General features: G+C 46.4%; 1 protein-coding gene across 2 annotated transcripts in view; it reads left to right on the forward strand.

The window, feature by feature from the left end:
* Positions 1-20,257, forward strand: part of MAPRE3 (microtubule associated protein RP/EB family member 3) — a 47,702-nt gene that overhangs the window by 21,998 nt on the left and 5,447 nt on the right. The window lies entirely within an intron of this gene.

The following is a 20,257-nucleotide window of genomic DNA, read 5'->3' on the forward strand; positions in this document are numbered from 1 at the left end:
GGTGCAAGTTGAGCCTGGAGCATCTTTTTACACCAGAAAGTGAGGAACTTCTCCAAGAATGTTGGGGATGTGTCATAAAAGACATAGGAACCAGCTGAAAGGGGCTCCCAGTGGCCAATACTGGGACAGTTTGAGCATCCAAATAAATGATAGTAATGTATTATAGCCCATTGAATAAAATAATCTGTGAGTTTATACTGATCTAAAGAGATAAATGAAAAATAAATGGAGGGGAATGATGGTGTTAATGATGGTGTTGGGAGAAAAACGTGGTTCTCAAACAGGTTGGAGGTCAAATAAGAATCACTTGGCGAGCTTTTCCGCATACCTGAGCCTCTTTCTAGAGAGGGGTGTGTGTGTGTGTGTGTGTGTGTGTGTGCGTGTGTGTGTGTGTGTGTGTGTGTGTGTGTGTGTGTTGGAAAATCTCTCTCTGGGAGACACTGCTGAGCCTTCCCTGTTTGGAGACCACCAATGTTTGGGCCATAGAGGACAATGGGAACACAGCAGATGGGAGTATTGTATCTTGAGTCTGCTTGGCCCATTCATGCCTGTCCATCGTGTCTATTCCTTCTGTTATCCTTATCAGAGTGTTTGGTCTTCTTGGAAGCTGGTGGGTCCAAAAAGTGGAGCTCTTGCCTCTGGGGTCCTTGAGCAGCCATGAGAAATAGATGAGCCATTAGGAGACTGAGGTTTCCTTAACTAGCAGAGACCACCACCTATAACGTTTCCTTTTTAAGCTCTTCACCCGAGGAACAGAAAATACGTGGAAAAAAAATATCTAGTGAAGAATTAGCTCTTACTTTCCAGTGAATTTTCAGGAGGGAAAAGACAAGCCCACTAGCAGGCAAATTAAAGTTGTGAAGTGAGCATTTAAAACATTTTTATTCTACTGTGAACAATAGATATGTGGGACCAAAATGTATAATACATGATATGCGATCCCTGACTTCAAGGCACATATGTTTGGGAAAATATTGGGGAAAAATTAAATGACAATATAAAGGATAGATTGGTACCTTAAATGTTGTGTGGCAGGCCACATATATACTTAATCACCAAATGAATTACGTAAACTCATAAAATTCATTAAATATAGAGGGATAAGGAATTGCCAAAGGCTAGAGTGGTCAGAGAAGACAGAGTAATACAATCAGCATCTATTGGAAGGGACCTTAAGAGGTCACCTAAAAATAAAAGCTCACCTAGTCCAGCCTTCACTCTGATTCTTGACCTTGCTAGACGTCCCCAAAGGGGACGTCATCCAGCTTCAAAACTTGCCATGATGGGACCTTACCCCTTTCTGCGATAGCCATGCTGCCTTTAGCTCCGCTGGAAAAATTTTTCTTCAGTTGGTCAAAATCTGTCTTTTTGTACCTCCAGCACTTTGGTCACAATTACATCCCTTGTGGCCACAGAGAAGTCTAATTCTCAGTCTTCCCTGGGTAGCTCTTCAAGTCATTACAGATAGTTCTTGGGTCAGCCTGAGTTTTTCTTCCATCTCTAAACTAAACCCCCAGTTTCTCCATCAGATCCTCACATGACCTGGATTTGAGTATATTCACTGCATCCACTATCATGGTCACTCTCCTTCAAACATACCCCTGCTCGTGAATGTTATTCTAAAAGTTTGCTTCCCAGAACTGAATTCAGTATTCCAGGTGTGGTCTGACAAGCCCAGAGGGGAGCAATACTTTTTTCATCCTAGAAGAAGGACCTTATAATCAGATATCTGGCTTCAAACCAGTTCTGTTCCTACCAGCTATGTTACATCAGGCAAGTTACTTAAGCTCTCTGAGTCTCAGTTTAGATCTACTAATATCTGAGAACATACCATGTGCTGGGCACCATACTAGGGATGCAGAGACTTAATCCCAGCCCTCAAGAAGTTCATAGTGAAGTGGAAGAAAAAGATATGATAAGTACTGTCTATGTTAGAAGTACACCTACACGTATTACAGAAACACCTAGAAGGCCAACCTAACTCAGCCCAGCGGAAGGGGGTGAGAATCAGGGAATTGACACTTGAGATGAATCTGGAGGTTAGGCTGGCATTTTCCAGGTGAAAATCAGTGGCAAGGAAGGGAAGGCATTTCCAACAGAAGAAAAGTGTGAGCAAAAAGCGCCAAAGTCTGACGCAGCCCGGTATGGTGTCTTAGAGCTGGAACGTAGAGTGGGAAGGGGACATGATGGTGCGAAGGGAGGCTGGAGGGGCAGACAGGTGCCCGTCGTGGGAAACGTGATGGAGGGCAAGGGAAGACATTGGATCTGGGGTTGCTTTAATGGTAGTCTGCAAAGTAGTGGGTATGAAGCCCAGACAATGGAGCTGATGATACCCTTAGCCCAGTCATACTCCCCATGTTGTGAGGAGTAAGTGAGGTAAATAAAATGCACAGCAGGGTCAGGGCCATGACGGGCTCAGTCAGTGGGGTCCTCTTCCCCAGCCTCTGCCACTGTCGCCTTTTGTCAGCCCCATCACAGTGGCAACTCACACGGAGCTCTCATCAGTTCAAACCCCATAAGTGTTTGCAGATCCTTAGGTCCCCTGCCACATTGCTTCCTGCCATTTGGTTTTCAAGATCCAAATGTAGAACCTCATGTGTATTTCTTTGGAATGGTTTAGCCCCTTGCCATAGGCCGTCACAGCAATCTGGTATCCTGATTCTATCAGCCAGTGGTTGCGGAAGTGGTGGAACATGACCCTCATCTTAAAAGGAAGAAGGCATCCAGGCATGAGTCAGGGCTGGCAGGGCTTCAGTATTAGGAAGAGTGATGGCAGGAGAGCACCAATCTGAGGCTGAGGGTCTAAGGAATGGAGAAGGCAAAGAAAAGAACAGGAGGGAAGGAGTGGAGTGAAATTGTGAACACCAGCACAAGAAGTTTAGTCTCTATCCTATAGGTGTAAAGGGCCACTGGAGGTTTGGTGTGGGGGGGAGGCAAGGATTCAAAGCGGTGTTTTTAGAAAGTTTGTCCTGCAGTGAGGGGTAAGAAAGTTTAATGGAGACTACAGTCAGGAATACCATCAAGTCACAAAGTGCCAATTTGGACAAGGAGGATGTCAGTGATAATGGAAGGGATGAGATAGATGAAAAAATCAATGACTTGACAACTTGGCCATAATGGGAGAGGTAGGATTAGATCCAAATACATTTTTTTTTTTTTGCGGTACGTGGGCCTCTCACTGTTGTGGCCTCTCTCGTTGCGGATCCGGACGCGCAGGCCCAGCGGCCATGGCTCACGGGCCCGGCCGCTCCACGGCATGTGGGATCTTCCCGGACCGGGGCCGGGGCACGAACCTACGTCCCCTGCATCGGCAGGCGGACTCTCAACCACTGCGCCACCAGGGAAGCCCTATTTAATATCTTTATTGGAGTATAATTGCTTTACAATGGTGTGTTAGTTTCTGCTTTATAACAAAGTGAGTCAGCTATACATATACATATATCCCCGTATCTCCCTGCTTTTTTTAAAAACTATATTTTATTGAGTTTTTTTCTTGTCATAAAAGTTATACATATTCACTGTAAAAAATTTAGAAAATCCAGATAACTCCAAAGAAGAAAATCAAAATCCCCTGTAACCCCACTATTGGACAGAACCAAAATTATTATTTAAGAATATACCCTCACATTATTATTCTATGCCTGTGGGTATATTTCTGCTCTGTAACACTTTCGCCCAATTTAATGTATTGTAAACATCTTACCATGTCTTTCAGTTGGGATTATGTTTTGGTACAAGTAACAGCAAACCCTAACCCAAACCAACAGTGGCTTAAACAAATTATAGGGGTATTTTCCTCACATGCCAGGAGTCTGGAAGTAGGAGGTACAGGCAGGGAGAACAGCTCAAGGACGCCATCAAGGACACTCCAGCTCCTTAGCTTGTTGGGTGTTACCTCATGTCTCCAGGTGGCTCTTAGCTGTAAGAGAGGCTGGGAAGCAAGTATTTCATTTTTCTGACCTCTCTAGTGGAGAAAGGCGGGGGAAAGTGCTGCTGGGAGTGGGTGCTGAGTCAGCCAGCAACGGTGCCAAAGAGGCACTACATATTCTTCTACAACATTGTTTTCTTAAGCAGCTGCATAGTTTAGATGTACCATGATTTGTTTAACAGTTCATTGTTGTTGATCATTTCACTTGCTTCCAGTTTTTCATTATTATAAATATGCTTCTATGTATTAAACCTTTATATATAGCCATAATTTTTGCTACAGTATAAAATTCCTTAATTCTATAAGTAGAATTAAGGTCCAAAAATATGTAAAAATGTAAAGGCTTTTAATATATTTTTTGGCCAAATTGCCCTTCAAAAAGATTGTACCGAATTACACTCTCACCAACAATGTTTAAAAGAGTACAATTCCCTGCACCCTCAACAACAGGTTTTTGTTTGTTTGTCATTAAGCTATTATCCTATGACCATTATGCGGATTTAACTTAGTACTAGCCTTGACCAGACTGAAGTGCCCTGAAGCCTCTGGGAACCCAGAGGAGGGACACTGAGAACCTCAGCCAGCCCCCACCCTTCCCCATCCCTGCCCGGAGGTGCAGGTCTGCAGGGCGTCCTGTGCTTCCAGGTGGCAGGTGCGAGTCCTCGTCCTGGCGGGCACTGCAGAGGACTCGTGATGTTTCTGGTGAGCATGTACGTCACTCATCTACACTCATCATTTATTTTGAAAGTCCTTTCTGCCACTGTGGAGTCATCACCATTTGTCCCGTCTTAGTCCTAAGGCAAGGCCCTCCTGGCCTGTCTGGGACTGAGGTGCTTTCTGGGAGCTGGCCTCTTGAAACAAGGCTCCCCCCACCCCCGCATCCAGATGTGCCTCAGGTAAGGTAGCCTTACAGGCCTACTTCACTCTGTAACAGAGGGAAGGCCGAGAAGACGGTATTGGTAGATTCTTGGGAGGTATTTTAATCCTATTAAGCTGCTTTGAGGACATGCTGCAGTTTCCTGGGGAGGCGGCCAGAAAAGTAAATTATCCCTGCACATCCCTTTGAAATAATTATTAACTAGTCAGCAGTTAGCCACTGCGCACAGTCCTTCTCCTCAAATGAGGAGTCATCTAGGGGTGAGAGGATTCCTCTGGCCAAGTCATGTCTGTGCACACAGTAGGTGCTTAAATACTCATATGTGGAGGCATAGATTCGTGTGTGAACAAATGAGTGACTGATGAACCCAAGTGAGTCTGTGCTCAGTGCAGGAGCAGAGGCCAGGCCCTAGCACCACACCACCACCATCCAAAATAAGAAAAAGAAGAGGAAAACACAGGCAGGACACTCTATGACAGAAGTCGCAGCAAGATCCTTTCTGACCCACCTCCCAGAGAAACGGAAATAACAACAAAAATAAACAAATGGGACCTAATGAAACTTAAAAGCTTTTGCGCAGCAAAGGAAACCATAAACAAGACGAAAAGATAACCCTCAGAATGGGAGAAAATATTTGCAAATGAAGCAACTGACAAAGGATTAATCTCCGAAATATACAAGCAGCTCATGCAGCTCAATATCAAAAAAACAAACAACCCAATCCAAAAATGGGCAGAAGACCTAAATAGACATTTCTCCAAAGAAGATATACAGATTGCCAACAAACACATGAAGAATGCTCAACGTCACTAATCGTTAGAGAAATGCAAATCAAAACTACAATGAGGTATCACCTCACACCTGTCAGAATGGCCATCATCAAAAAATCTACAAACAATAAATGTTGGAGAGGGTGTGGAGAAAAGGGAACCCTCTTGCACTGTTGGTGGGAATGTAAATTGATAGAGCCACTATGGAGAACAGTATGGAGGTTCCTTAAAAAACTAAAAATAGAACTACCATACGACCCAGCAATCCCACTACTGGGCATATACCCTGAGGAAACCATAATTCAAAAAGAGTCATGTACCGCAATGTTCCTTGCAGCTCTATTTACAATAGCCAGGACATGGAAGCAACCTAGGTGTCCATCGACAGATAAATGGATAAAGAAGATGTGGCACATATATACAACGGCATATTACTCAGCCATAAAAAGAAACAAAATTGAGTTATTTGTAGTGAGGTGGATGGACCTCGAGTCTGTCATACAGAGTGAAGTAAGTCAGAAAGAGAAAAATACCGTATGCTAACACATATATATGGAATCTAAAAAAAAAAAAAAAAAGGTTCTGAAGAACCTAGGCGCAGGACAGGAATAAAGACGCAGATGTAGAGAATGGACTTGAGGACACGGGGAGGGGGAACGGTAAGCTGGGACGAAGTGAGAGAGTGGCATGGACATATATACACTACCAAATGTAAGATAGATAGCTAGTGGGAAGCAGCCGCATAGCACAGGGAGATCAGCCCGGTGCTTTGTGACCACCTAGAGGGGTGGGATAGGGAGGGTGGGAGCGAGAGGGAAGAGGGAGGAGATATGGGGATATATGTATACGTATAGCTGATTCACTTTGTTATAAAGCAGAAACTAACATACCATTGTAAAGCAATTATACTCCAATAAAAATGTTTAAGAAAAATAAACTATTCAGAGGAAAAATAAAAAGATAAGAAAAAGAAAACACCAGAATTGTGATTCCAGGAAGGAAACGCTAAGGATTCTATTTAAGCGGTCCCTTCACGACCTTACCCTGACCTCCAGAGAGGCTGCACGCAGAGTGTGAGAAGCAGTATCCTGAGGAAACTGAGCTCTCTGCGAGCTTTCCTTTGAAGGCGTGGTTTGAGGCTACCGTCAGTTACTACCACTGTGAGGGGAGAGAAGGGAAGAGAATGTTATGTACGTGTGAGATCTGGAAAAACCTTCAGCGTTACAAGAAAAGAAAGCAACCCTGATTCCCCATTAGTGGCCAAGCTTTTGGTTCTTAGATCAAGGCCCAGTTTTTCTCCTTCTTGAATTATCCAGCAGTCTCTTTTTCCTAGAGTGGAAACCAATAGGCCAAAATGACCTCATTGAGAACAAGACATCTAAAAGTAGAGCAGCAGGATTCGAAGTATTACTCCAGTGACTAGAAATATGTGGGAGAGAAAGTAATAGGATTTCACTGGGGGTAAGCCTGCCTATTGAGAAACGTTGTGTATTTTCAGTGAGCTACAAACATTGTACAGCACGAAGGACCATCAAATTTAAAGGACACCTTAAAACCAAGTGGACAAAAGCCCCCACTAGCTTAGCCGCTAGGACTAATTCCCTTAAGAGAGCTAAGTAGGGCTTGCCACCGTCAAGAGAGACTGCAGTAGACTTGATGTCTGATGAATCCCATGAAACTGACTCATAACATCAACAGTTTATCCAGATCTCACACACACGGACAGACATGTTTATGGTAATTAGGTGGGCCCAGAGTGGGAGGTTGCTGAAGGGCTGATTTAACTCACAAAAGGCCTCTTCATGTTGAGATTCCCAGGGAAGGGACTTGTATACCAAGGACTTGATTAAGTTATAAATGTGATAATTTCAGAAAAGTTGGAAAGTTTTGAATGGCCTATAATCAGAAGTAAAGGATTTACCTCCTTGGGATAAATCATGCCTGGGTAATGAACTTTACTTTGACAAAATTGTAACTTCTCTTTAAAAACCGTATGTCCTTTGGGACTTCCCTGGTGGCCCAGTGGTTAAGACTCCGTGCTTCTACTGCAGGGGGCACAGGTTCGATCCCTGGTAAGGGAACTAAGATCCCGCATGTCGCGTGGAGCGGCCACAAAAGCAAAAACAAAAAAAACTTATGTCCTTTCTGAAAGAAAATAATAGCTAGAAACAGTCTTAGAGCTTCCCTCATCTTTGGGATACGACAAAAGGTCATCCACATAAAGAATCACAGGGAAATTTAAGGTCCTTGAGGTTGTGGTTGAAGACGTGTGAAAGTAGGAATAGCCTCAGATCTTTTGGGCATAACGGTCCAGTTATACTGTTGATTTTCCCAGAAGGAGGCAAACACATGTTGACTATTTTGGTCTAAAGGAACACTAAAGAAAGCAGAACATGAACCTATGACTGTAAAATATGCCACCTCAGGAGGCACTAGAGATAAAAGAGTATTTGGTTCTGGTCAGGGAATGACTATTCTATTTATGGCCTCAAGGTCCTGAGTAAATCTGTATCCCCACACCTTGGGTAGGGTTATTACGAGGACTTGTTCAAGATACGATGTGTCCTTTCTCTATTATGCTTTTGACTATTTATTTTAGTCTTTCTTTAGCTTCTGATTTAAGAAGGTTTTGTGCAAGTTTGGGTAGAAATTTAGACAGGTCACTCTGAACCTTAATGGATTCAGCCTCAGGAATCCTGCAAACGCTTGATGTTTGAAACTTTGCTCCCCTTTCATTTTAAAGCGCCTCTCAATTTTGTTCAGCTTGAAGGCTGCCTGAACTGGCCACTATGATTCTAAAGCATGCTTGCTGAAATTATGCCACCTAGAAAGATAGATTCACACACTTGGGTTACAGTATAAATGCCTGTAAGAAGCAGGAGCCTGGGCTGGAGGGGCACAAACTTAGGTTTAAACTGAGACAAACCCATAATTTTTGGAATAGTCAGTCCAAAGCGTTGCTTGTGTACCTGTGTTTTCTCAACCCCCTCCCCAACCTAATGCCTGGGTCTCCCACCTACAAAACGCAATCAGATTTGTAGTTCCAGAGGACAGAAAAGTATGGAGAGATCTCTGCCAGAGCCAGACTGTCATGGACAAAGCAAGAGAAGATTGAGGAAGGTTCTCACAGGGTTTTTTGTAATTGCCAAAAACTGGAAACAACCCAGATGTCCTTCAGTGGGTGAATGGATAAACCGTGGCATATCCATACTTGTACCATTGTTTGGACTACTATGCAGCAATAAAAAAGAACTATTAATCTGTGCAACAACTTGGATGGAACTCGAAAGTATTATGCTAAGAAAAAAAAAGCCGATCTCAAAAGGTTGTTGTATGATCCCATTTCTGTAACATTCTTAAAATTACAAAATTATAGTGATAGAAAACATATCTTTGGTTACCAGGGATTAGAGTAGGAGGAGGGCATGGCTATAAAGGGGTAGCATGAGGGAGTTTCTTTGAGGTTCTAGAATAGTCTGTGCCCTAGCAGAGTGGTGATTACATGAATCTGTACATGTGATAAAATTTCATAGACTGGACCACAACAACACAAAATAAGGGTGAGTGTAAAAACTGATGAAATCCAAATGAGGTCTGTAGCTTAGTTAATAACGTACCCATGTCAATCTCCTGGCCTTAACAATTGTTATGTAAGACGTTATTGGGGAAGCTGGATGAGGATATGTGGGAATTCTTTGTCCTATTTTGCAATTGTGAGTCTAAAATTATTTCAAAATAAAAAGTTTACGAAAATTTGGAGGGGCACTGATTTCTGCAAGCAGCACTTGGGAATCTCTTCAGTTCTTACCGGAAAAGATAATATAAACTAAAGCCTCAACAGTTATAAATTTAATGCAGTTTCTAAGCATTGTAATTTCATTTTCTATATTTTTGATTTGGAAATTACACTCAGCTACTATTTTAACTATAGTAGTGTTACACATATTTTTGTATTGTTACAGATATACACATGGGGGAAAACATCCCTTGCTGAGTTTCCCCCAGGATGGAATAACTCCCAGCTGCCTTACAGAGCTCTCGGTTGTAGCTTCTGTCTACCTTTAACCACATCTCCTTCTGCCCGCAACATGCATTCTGGGGTGAACTATCTGTAATCCTCTCCTTCCTCCCAGTCTGTTCCTCTATCCTTTTGACACTTATTTGCTTGATGAGCTTTTCCTTCAAGACCCAACTCAAACTATGCTTCCTCTAGAAGCCGTCCCTGACCCAGGAAGCAGAGCTGCTCAGCAGCATGCCCTTCCTGCATCTGGGGTTGTAGTGTAATGTGTCGCCCTTTGGTTATTATGTTCACTTGTCTAACTCCCACCCTAGTCTGCGAACTCCTCAAGGGGCCAGACTGGGTCCCTTTCCTTTCCTTAGGCCCCATGCCTGGCTCAGTGCCTGGAACACACACTCCATAAACGGTGATCAATGAGTAAGTGAATCTGAGGCTCTGGAAAGTCCTTAGTAACAAATTTTGTTTATTCTACCCTTCCTTAATAATTTTCAAAAGGGGATTTGATTAACCACAGTTAAACAACAGTATATTAATATTTAAAACATTTCCCAAACATTCAACTTAGTCAAGACTTTATTATATTAAAATTTGTTCCCATTCTTTCTTTTCGTTCATGACACCATGTTGTAAAAAGCTTTATTAAGACCATGAGGTTGCACTCATGAGCCTCCTTAGACAGATACGATCTAGAATTTAAGGATAGGACATGAATTTTCCAGATTTTACTGAAAGAAGCGAGGTGTTCTCCGCCTCGCAAGCCGTCACTCTCTAGTCCGCCTGCAGTGCTGCAGCGGACCCAGTGGCCTTGGTGATGAACCCCTGATTTCCCCCCTCAGCATCCTCTCGGGCAAATGATCCGGGACTCTCTAATTGTCTGCAGGTCTAGCTTCTGTCCTCACACTCCAACAAAACGACTCAGAGTTTCATCATTTCTTTTTGCACAGTCTAATGACCATTTCTCTATCCAAGGCCTGGTAACTTCATTAAACAGGGCAGGTAACCTCCTCCTTGAAATTGGTCCCTCCCTTGGCTCCTGGGACACACATCCCTCTCCCATTTCCTCTCTTGATTGCATCCTCTAACATTCCTCTAAGATTTAATCATTGGTCTCGTGCTCATTTTTCAAATAAAAGTAATAATAAACATGTTTCCCAAGTCCCCAATTTTCCATATTCTCTTCACTGCTTTCTGTTGTCCTGTCATCTATAAAGGCCTAAGTTAGGTGCCACCTACCCCCAGAAGCCATCTAACTACTGAGGCCCCACTCATCCTTTACACTCTCCTGGAGCACTTAACAGCCAAATACCCTTGCACAAGTCAGTACTTCATATATTCTCTTGGAACTATAAAACAAGGAAATCTCTTATTTTATGAATTACTCTTATTCCTTCAACCAAACAAAGGCTCCTTAAGGAGAAGACCCATGACTTAAAATCATCCCACATCCTCATGGTGCCTTGTGGGGTGCTTAGCGCATTATGGTAGTGGTCAGTAAACACTCGCTGAGTGACATTAGAGCAATGTTTCAGTAGCTTGGAAAGAGAAATATGAAGAAGAAAAACCGGGACTTCCCTGGTGGCGCAGTGGTTGAGAATCTGCCTGCCAATGCAGGGGACATGGGTTCGAGCCCTGGTCTGGGAAGATCCCACATGCCGCAGAGCAACTAAGCCCATGAACCACAACTACTGAGCCTGCGCTCTAGAGCCCGCAAGCCACAACTACTGAGCCCGCGAGTCGCAACTACTGAAGCCCGTGTGCCTAGAGCCCGTGCTCTGCAACAAGAGAAGCCGCTGCAATGAGAAGCCCGCACACTGCAACGAAGAGTAGCCCCTGCTCACAGCAACTAGAGAAAGCCCACGTGCAGCAACGAAGACCCAATGCAGCCAAAAATAAATAAAAATGAAAAAGACTCAAAATTAGAAAGAGCACTATGGTCTTTGGCACACGGTGACTGTCAGAAGAAACAGCTCCTGACTGGGTTGTGGCAGGTCATCCTCCAGATCAGCTGGAACCCCATTCAAGGATCGGACTGAGGTCGTGGCTTTGGGACCAGCCTGCTCTGCAGGGTCTTGACTCCTGCTACCAGGTCTGGGGTCAAGGGAAAGAACAGTTGAGGAGGTCTAGTCTGGTGATTTGCTAAACCGTTTCCCTATGCTAGGACCATAAGGTTCACGGTGCAGTCACTGGTAACAGGAAAGGCAGTTATAGCTCTCATCAGGAGAGGTGCAGCTGCTGGCCATTCTGCAGCCTGCGGCTTCCAGCATGGTCCTCAAGACCAAATCTCCACATCCTGTGGCCGGGAAGAGCTTCTCGAGACCATCCAGCTCCTTCCCAGATACCTAGGACTGTGCTTAGAGCTAGGCATTATATTCCTTATTAAATCATGAATAAGGCTGCGTAACTCTGAAAGCTCACATTCTAATGTGTAATAACCTTGTCACTGGCCTAAATCTAATTTTGGCTTTTTGTTTTTAAGCCTTCAGTGGAACTCTGCCTTCCACAAATATGTCTTGAAAATAATTCGGGGACCCTCGGTCTTCTCTAATTCTTTGGTTCCTAGAAGAACTCCCTGCAGTTCCCAGGTCTCTACCCTCTGCGCCCAACAGCTATGAGGGAAACACCAGGTCTTTCGGTCCTGCAGGGGGTGTTGGGCATGCCTCAAGCAGGCTCCTTTAAGAATACCAGATCTCCAGTCAGACAACTTGGCTTTAAATCCTCGCTCTAACATCTCCTAGCTGCTTGACTTTGGGCCTCAGTCTCCTCATCTATAAAAAGGGGACAAAACAGTCCGCATTTCATAGAGCTGTTACGAGGACTAGGTGAGCCATGTATACAAAGCGCTGAGCAGAGGCCGGCACACAGCAAGTACTCGGTCAGCGTTCCCAGCATGACTGAGGCAGACACTGAGAATCCAGGGGCACCTGTTTGAGAAGCAGGCGCCCAACACACATCCAGCCTCAGGCCTCCGAGACTGTAGAACACCAGTCTGAGAGGGAGACAGACTACACAGAACTGTGCTTTTCCTGCCCCTTCTGCCTGGGGACTGCCATCTGGGCTTCCTGAAGCTGGGCCTCTAACCACGATCCTTCCCCAACTCCAGATTTCCCATATATTCTGCTTTGTAGATGCATCCTACCGGCCAGGAAAACTGGAACAGATGCTGTGGGATCAGAGGAGAGAGAACTCTGAGGAGCTTGCCAAAACGTTTCCCACTCCTGACACGGGGCTATGCCCGTTGTCACTGGGCTACCCCTTCCTGCCCGGGCCCAGGGGGGCTGAAGTCACCTGTTGGGAAAATCTGCAAAATTGCTACTCCTTGCCCTGCTGGGTCACACATCCAGATTAATTATTCTGGGGTTGCATGGGGGCAATATGTGCAGGCAGGGATGAATGGTTCTGAGAGACCGGAAGAGCCCTGCCGACGGGTCACAAAGCCCTGGCAGACGCAGCCAATCACCTTCTTCTCATGGCTGACCAAAGCCCTGACTCACGGGGAGGCTCAGACCACAAAGCTGCATTTAAAAAGTGGAGATGGGGCAGGTGGAGTAGTTCCGCGGCCGGTGGGGAACCAGCGCACGCCTACTCCAGCGGGTCTAGGACAGGGATCTGGACGGTGTAAGTTCAGGTAGGGACTGGAGCTTCTCCAGGATTCTTTTCTCACAACACGTTTAGGTCATGTCGCTCTTCCCTAAGATCCTGAACCCCGCTGAGGTCCCAGCCACTGGAGTCCTGAACGTGTCCTGCTGAACACGATCTAAACTCTGAAGAGGCAGATCTGGGTAATGCTGCCATGCCCCCTTGTAGCTGCTGTCCCGGGGAAGGAGTCCTCTGGGGAGTCCTGGCCAGAGTGCTCTATCTGGTCATAACTCAGAGGGTTCATGGAAACCCGGGAGGGGAGTAAACAGAACTCCTCACTTGCTAAAATTAATCCATTTTTAGTAGGATCCGTGTCGGTGGGCAGGTAGAAGGTTAAACCCTTCTTTCCAAAGGTTCTCTAGTGGACATCTTTAAGGTCCACAGACACCTACTTTTTAAGTCAACAAGCTTCCACGATGGGAGCTGCCATCAAAACAAGGCTACCAGCAGCAGGCTCCTGGAGCTGTGCAGCGTGGGGAAGCGAGGCTTAATGGTAGAACATGTGGCTTGGCCGTGGGCTCAGCCACCAGCTGCCTGTGAGACCTTGAGCAAGTAGTTTGAAGTATCCAAGCCTCACTTTTCAAGCCTGAAGGATCAGAATGAGCACGGGATTGCGGTGGGGTTAATGAGGGACCCCGTCGGTGGGAACCAGAGGTTAATCCTCTCTCCACTTTGGGGGCTGAACAACCTTCATGACAGGCAGAGGATGGCCGATGTGTCTGACTCCTGTTCTTCCCAGCACCCTGGAAAGCTCCCCACAGAGTTCCGATCAGGGTTCCGAGCAGGGGGAGAGCAGGGGCAGGCGTGGCTTTTGGTTGTGACCCTCTGGCAGCTATGCTGGAGCTCTGGCGCCCATTTCTTTCCTTAATTAGTACTGGCTCAGGGCCCTGGATGCAATAAAATAATGCTGAATGAACGAATGAATGAATGAATGGGAGAGGCTGAACTGCAGTGTGGGGTTTCAGGGGGCAGGTGGGCTCAGAAAGTGCGGTTTTCTGGCCACATTCCCTATCTGTTGATCCCAAGGAGCAGGAGAGGAGAAAGCTGGCTGCACCTGCTGGCCACACACAACCAGATGCGGCACAGGGATGCAGCATGAAGCTCCTGGGTGCTCAGCAAGAGATTGAAAAACACCTCTTCCTCTGATGCAAGGAAAAGAGAAACTATAGAACATGGCGCTATAGCTGCCGGACTCCTCAGAGCAGGGCTTCGGGGGGGATCTGAGAACAGAACTCGGTACCTGTTGGGAGGATGCCCCAGTTGGACTGGCTCTCAGTCCCGCTCTGTGCACACCGCCAGGGAGGGGATTGCTGGCCCATCTGCGGCCTGAACATAGAGAGGGGGACTGCAGCGGCTGCTGGGACATGTGGGGAAAAGAACGTTTGTGTCTGTGGCACTAGTGGGCCTGGTGTCTCCTTACTGATCCTTCATGCTTCAAAAGCAGTTCTGGTCTTGGGGGGCACATTCAAGCCATGTCACTTTATGTTCCTTTCAAATGATGTTTCTTCAGCCCGTGTGGCTGACAGCTGTCATCTGGCCAAGTGGCATGTGCTCCCCTCCTCTGAAACTGGAGTCTATTCAGCCTACTTTCCCTCAACCCCAGGCCCAGCCCTCCTCTGCTCTCAGAGCCCCTCCCCCACCACAGCCAATCCAGTTTTCTTTCCATGCCTTTTCGACAGACTGCTCATTTAATACTCTAACCTTTCCGCCAGCAAGTCTACCTAACAGTGTCCAGAACAAACCTGACAAGGTTCAACCTTTGTGTCTCTGTCCTCTCTCGTGCAGACTCTCATTCTGCGCGTCCCTGAGACTCGACTCTACCTGCCCCCCCGCAGGCGATGGTCGTTCCCCCTCGGTGGGGACGTGCACGGGAGGGGTACGCTCAGGCCTGCCCCCCTTCCGATAGCTTGTCTCCTGGTCTGCCGTGGTGGTTGAAGTTCCCACCATGAATGCTGCTCTTGCGGATTATAGCATTTGTCTCCCAAAAGCCTTAGTTATCATCTCAGTTTCGAATATGAGGAGATGAAGGCTCTGGGTGCAGCCACTTGCTCAGACTCCAGATCAACCACTGGCAAGGCCAGAGCTGAACCCAGGCCATCTGCACCCAGACCCTTCGCTCCTCCCACACCACGGCACCAGGGAAGGAAGAGCGACTTGATTTTGCACAGCTCTAGTGCAGGATGACTTGCTCTGATTTAGGCCACTGAGCATTAAGAGAAAGGAAAGGAAGTGTCCCAGGGACGGGGTTGGAAGACCCTGCTATTGTAGCCCTTGGAACAGAGCCTGCCTCCTCTGGGTGGTTGCCTACCATTCTCTCAGGGGAGGTGAAGCAGCCCTTTAAGAGTTGTCTCAGACATGGTCTCTGCTGGATTTGGAGGCAACTGGTCCACTTAGGGCTGAATGCTTGGGCAGATGCTTTATATGCCTCCTCCACCCCCAGAAGCTGCTCTGATTTGAATCGAGGCCCGAGTCAACCCCCGATACAGTAAGTCATCAGAAGTTGGACCCGTTGATGAGTTTAACTTATGGCTTTGGGGAAGCGGGAGGTTGGTTTAGTTGAGTCCAGAATCTTAGAGTAGGCCTAGTGCCCTAGACCACTCCAGCTGGTTCAGTTCTCAGAGGACACCTGGGTCAGGAACAAGGACTCCACTCAAGCCCGTGCCCTGACACCACCAGGTTTTGACCAAACCAGGCTTCCCCTTTGAGGGACAAGGTCAAAGTTAGGGGCTCTTCTTTTTCTAAACTGAGCTAGGGAGAGAGGGATTTGGGGATGGGAGAAACTTTTAAAGGAGTCTTTGCCCAGGACCTGGGTGCCACCTGCTGGCCATAATTTAGTTGTATTTATAGGGCCAAATCTGGGAGAGGAAAATTAAAAGGGCATCCTGCCCTCCCCACCATGATGAGGAATAAGGGAACTAGGAGGCTGGTTTCTTCGTGACCACCCCCCGCCCCAGCAAGTGTGACTGAGAATCCTTGCAGAGACCCCCAAGTGTCTTGGATGAGTCCTCCTGAGCCAAAATGGACCTCAGCTGGGCCAGAGGGTAGCATCCCCTGAAAGAACCAGAGTCAGTCGCAAGTGGAGACAAAGCTCTGCCCCACGTTATCAACTGCCCACTCACACCCACTTCCCCAAAAGCGCCACAGGAGGTAAGAAGCATAATTGCTGGTTTGGCCCTGAGAGGAGCCATTTTTTTCCAGCTTTCTCCTTACAGGCACTGCTGGCTCTTTGGGGACCCTAGATTCAGACTAATCAAAGGTGTGGAAAATGCCCTTCCATCATCAGGCACGGACAGAGCTGGGAATTTCTGGCCAAGCTGAGAAGATTTGGGCATTTTTCCAGTACCTGTGTAGCTTTTGGTGACTCTTAGGGCCCTGATAGCAAGGTCTTTAGTTGTGTTCTGGAAGGGAGACTGGAGATTTTTCATACTTACCAAGGAGGAAAATAGCCAATGCTGTACCCCAGGGAGGTCACAAAACACCCCAATATCCCAGCCTGTGCCACTGCAATGCAGGCCAGGCAATCCCAGCCAAGCACATGCATCAGATGAGGACTTTGGTTCTAATACCTTGTTGTGCACCAGGAGGAGTTTTTAAATTATATAGATATAAAATAAAATAACTATAAAATATATAGCTATACACACACATATATATAGATAGAACACTAAATATATTATACAGTCAGCCCTCCGTATTCGTGGGTTCCATAGTCATGAATTCAACCAACCATAGATGGAAAATATTTGAAAAAAAATGCCAGAAAGTTCCAAAAAGTAAAACTTGAATTTGCCATGAACCAGCAGCTATTTACATAGTGTTTACATTGTATTAGGTATTATAAATACTCTAGAGATGACTTAAAGTATACAGGAGGATGTGCATAGGTTATTTGCAAATACCATGCCATTTTACATAAGGGACTTGAGCACCCACAGAGTTTGCTATCCACGGTGGTCCTGGAACAAATCTCCCATGGACACTGAGAGCTAACTATACTATACATTATATATAAATAGATTGGTATATATCATATGTAGTGTATCATATATAGTTATACATACTATATATGAATATGTACTATGTTATATATAAATATATATTAATGTATATTTATATAGTGTGTTATATATAATTGCATATATACTATGTAATAATATACATGATGTGGTTATATATAATATTTAGAGAGGCTAGGGAACCACAGGAAGGCTGCCCTCAGGTTAGAAGATCCTTGAAGCTCAAATGATTTCAGTCAAAAACTGGAGGATTAGTTTAGACTAGAACCAGTGCCTCTGCTTTTCTTCAATAATCAGCACTTGAAACTCATACACAGTAAACAGGAAAAAAATCCCTAAAGTGGCTCAGGAATTCCCAGGGCCAACCTAAGACCGCCCTACACCTCCCAGAACCACCCCTGACCAGCCCAGACTCTGTACCCCAGGAGCACAGGGACAGAGCAGCCCCCAAGACCTCATGGAGAAATGAGTCCCAAAGCCTGTGGTAGGCCAGTATCCAGAATGGCTTGTCCCCTCTGCACTGAGATCCCACAGGCCTCTGCAGACCCCCGAAGGCCTGGCAGGTTCTGACCATTCTTATTGGGGCCGTTCAAATCCATTCTCCAGCTGTGCATGCTCTCTCCTTCCTGACTTTCTGTAGCACCTACAGTTTTCACCACTTTGGGGCATTTGGTTATACTGTTCTCCTGTGTGTTGGTCTCCCCAGTGAGACTATAAACTCCTTGATGACAAGGGCAAATCTTTCTATTTCTCAGAGTCCCTAACTAAATACTCATCAAAATACAATGCACTTGCCTTGACCCTACCCATCTGCCTGTCTAATCAAGTCTGGTGTCCAGGCGCTCCTGCCACGCCTGCTGAGGTTACTTTAGGTGAGTTCCCTGGAAATTAAGAAGCACTCTCCTAACTCTAGTCTCTGTGATTGTCATTCACTGAGAATTGATCTAGAACCCCAAAGTGAATGAAACAGCCTGGCCATTGAGTTTACAGTCAGGTGGAAGGGACAGACAAGAGAATGTGATCAACGCCATGATTGAGTAAGCTCAGGGTGACAGAGAGACACAGATGAAGGCCATGTCTCCCTGCACAGGGGCTCAAAGAACGTGTCTTGGAGGAGATGGAGCCCAAGCTGAGTCCAGAAGGTTGAGTAGGGGAGGGAGGGACCCGGCCAGAAGGTGATAAAAGATGGTTCAGAAAGAGGAGAAAAGGTGAGGAGGTGTCACTTAGTCATTCAACAAATTTGCTGAATACCTTGCCTGTGACAGGCCTAGAAACACCACTACTGGCTTTGAGATGCTAACTGATGAGGGAGGCAGGCATTTCAGCAAGTCCAGTGGTTAGTGCAAGGGTCAGGTTACAGGGTGGTGGCTCAAAACCACTGTGTAAGAGGGGACTCAAGTGCAGTCAAAATTACCCTCAGAAATCTCTGGAATTGTCAGCTCCTGAGTCCTTAGAAGCTCCCAAGATGATAATTTTTGTTGCTCTTGGCTTTTTGGCTCTGTCTGGCTTCCCTTTCCCTGGGCAATGAAGGACAAGGTCTATTTTTAAGAGGAGGAAGGACTAAGAATAAACAAGAGGGTTTCTTGATTTTTCTTCAAAAAGTTTATTGAAGTTAAATGTGCATCTAGCGAGGTTCCATTATATATACTTGGGGTGAGGCCATGGGGGAGCACAGCCTAGCAGATACCAACTGAGCCTCTTCTCTAAAGCAGCTTCTCTAATTTAACTGTGCCTTTAGACCCTCTTGGTCAAGCAAGTGCAGTTTCTGACTCAGTAGATCTAGGGCGAGCCTCAAGAATTAGAATTTCTAACTTGAAATTTCTAACAAGCTGGTGCCCATAGAGCACCAAAGCTGCTCCAGGGACCACAGTTTGAGAACCTCTAGAGCAGAGAATGAGTGGACTTTGGGGGTGGTGGCTGCATGCCGGGCAGAGGGTGAGTAGAGAGCTGCCCATGGCTCCCAGTTGGGGGATCAAAGTAGAAGACAGGGCTGGAGAGGGAGGGCTCATTGAAGAGCTTCATAAGTGATGGGGAGGGGGTCACATTATAAGAGCAGATGCCCACAGGGGACCTGAAAGTGGGCTGGGTGTATTCTTCCTTCAGGGAGACAATCTGCGTATTAAACCTAAATATTCTTCACTCCAGAAATATGTACTCTCACAATTGGTGAAATACGCAGTCCTATTTCTCCATTTATGATAAAGACCTAGTTACAAGAAATATTTCCCTCTCTCTTAACAGTGCAAGTCAGTAATAACAACTGACACTTGACCTCTGCGTGGGGATGGGGGAGGGTAAGGAGGCACTTACACCCACTGGCGGGGGGGGGGGGGGGGGCGGGGAGAGAAGGGGGGATGGGGGGCGTGGCCAGGGCTGCTTTCACATAGATTCTGACCGCAGCAGTGTCAGGGATAGACTAGGGGGAGGGAGTGCCTGGGGGCTGGAAGGCCCCCTAGGAGGCTTCCGCTAGCCTTGGCTGGAGAGAATGGATGCAGAAACCCCGAGGCAGCAGCAGGCGAGGCGAAGAGCAGGGCACACTGGGAAGGCAGAGGAGCCGGGCTCACTGAATGATGGGCTCTGAGGATGAGGGGGAGAAGGCTGTCTGGGACGACCCCACAGGTTTCCAGCGTGGGTGACTGGGTGCCTGGTGGTGACATTCACTGGGATAACGAATACAAGAGCAGAAGCGTGTATTGAGGGAAGTTTCTGGATAAGCGGAATTTAGGTGCCTGTGGATCGGCCAGCAGGCCACAGGGATTATAGGGTATGAAGTCGGAGCAGAGGCGAAGATTAGTCAGCTTTCTAGAACCCAAATCTGGTCAAGTACTGTCTGCTTAAAATCCTCTAATGGCTTCCCTTGTTTAAACAGAGAGTCCAGACTCCTCCTCATGGTAACCAAAGCCCGTCGCTACCAGCCCCTTCCAGTCTCGTTGCGCCACACCCCAACACAAACTCCGCTCCCCAGGCCTGCTGAACAGCTCAGAGTCCCGGAATAAGCCATGCCTTTGTTCC

Source organism: Leucopleurus acutus (assembly GCF_964270905.1).
Source record: "Leucopleurus acutus genome assembly, chromosome: 12".
In the NCBI taxonomy this organism is placed as follows: Eukaryota; Metazoa; Chordata; class Mammalia; order Artiodactyla; family Delphinidae; genus Leucopleurus; species Leucopleurus acutus.